Source organism: Salminus brasiliensis, chromosome 13 (genome assembly GCF_030463535.1).
Source record: "Salminus brasiliensis chromosome 13, fSalBra1.hap2, whole genome shotgun sequence".
NCBI lineage: Eukaryota > Metazoa > Chordata > Actinopteri > Characiformes > Bryconidae > Salminus > Salminus brasiliensis.
Window position 1 is genome coordinate 29,566,879 of NC_132890.1, and position 1,675 is coordinate 29,568,553.

Here is a 1,675-nt window from a genome sequence, read left to right on the forward strand (position 1 = left end):
GTGTGTGTGTGTTCAAGGGCAACAGGATCTTAATATCTGGACCCTGTTTTATAATCTAAATAAGGTCACTTGGCTGCTCCAGGCTCTGAAGGAACACATCTGAAAAAAAAAACCACATGAATATGGTTGATCACTGACCGAAATTCAGCTAATTAGCCAAGACATGTCTAATATCTAAAATGAGCTTCTTTAGTTCGCAACGGCAGATGCTAGGCTAACAATGCTAACTAACTGGACTCAAACTCACTTAGTCACTAATTCCATCTCTTTAAACACAGGGGTTAAAAGAAGGTTTTGCGGGGGTGTCTACAGGCTTTGGTTTTGTTACCACATGTTTTCAGAGAGTAACATCACCGATTAGTGAGCTCCCACAGCGACTCCACCCTGTCATAATTTTACAATACATCCTCATTTTGAGATGCCGTTAACATTTTTAAATACTGCAGTATATAGTATCACCCTTACACCGTCCAACCCTACCAAGGATGCAAACCCAAGATGTGGCTGTGCTCAAATAACGTGCCCTATACAGCAAGCTCGGACGCATCCTCTGTGATAAACGTCTCGTGAACCATTGCTCTTTGTACATGCTCCTCGGTTTTCGAGCCTGGGAACTCCCCTTGAAATCAGTGGTCTGGGGTTTGCTTCAAGTGGATGCGTTCTGCTGCAGGTGTGGAAGCTATCCGTTCCAGGTGCTGCATGTGGGGTTGCGTGATTGGTACATTTTTCACGTGACTGCTTCAACTTATCATTTGAATGGCTAAAAACCTTCTCCAGAAGGGCTCCTTATTTGCAGATGTTCCTGCATGGCGCTCTTTGCCGCCTGCATGTTTGTATCCAAGGAAAATAAAGACAAATAATAAATGGATTAACCTAGGCCTTAGTATTTTGCATGCAGAAAAGTGACGTTAGAAAATGCGCATTCAATTCACGGTTTGTATAGAATCATTTTGCGTGAAAGCAAATTAGTTCTAATGAGCCCCTCACTCAAACGAGCCCAGAATCGCCCCTGGCCATGGGCTTGTGCATTCTGGACAAGTATGAAAACACCCTAAATGCTTTCACTACTGGGCTGGGTGTCTGTAGATTTTGGATGAATCCACACTGTTACTGCTCAGTTTTGAGGGTTTGTAATTGGCCCGTGTTCTTGCTCTGTTATACGTACATTCGTTTACTGCTTTTCAAGAAGGACGCGTCAGTGTTGCTTCCACGCACCAAACTCTCATTATTCAACAATGCCAGGGTAAATACAGTTCTCCATTCTAGAGCACCTTTAAAGGTTGTGTTTAAATGAGAAGAGCTACAATCATGGGTTCTAGGGTTCTATCGGAGCGATATACAGCAGAGCATGAGCAGCACTGTGGTGGAAAGAGTTAATCAGGAGAATAAAATGTTTCACTCAGAGCTGCTGAGATTATTTTGTAGGATTTTCTACAAAACAGCTTAATAAGCTCAGATCAGCCCAGCTCTCTCTCTCTCTCTCTCTCTCTCTCTCTCTCTCTGTCAGAGAGTGTGTGTGTAAGTGATTGAGAAGACTGTGTGTTTGTTGAGGTCTGTAATAGGCCAGTCTGTGACAGGCAGGTCCAAACAGAGGTGAAGCTCCACCCCTTCTGTCCCTGGCCTATATTTAACCCAGTATGAAGCTCAGTTGCTGCAGTTTACTGCACATGGTCAC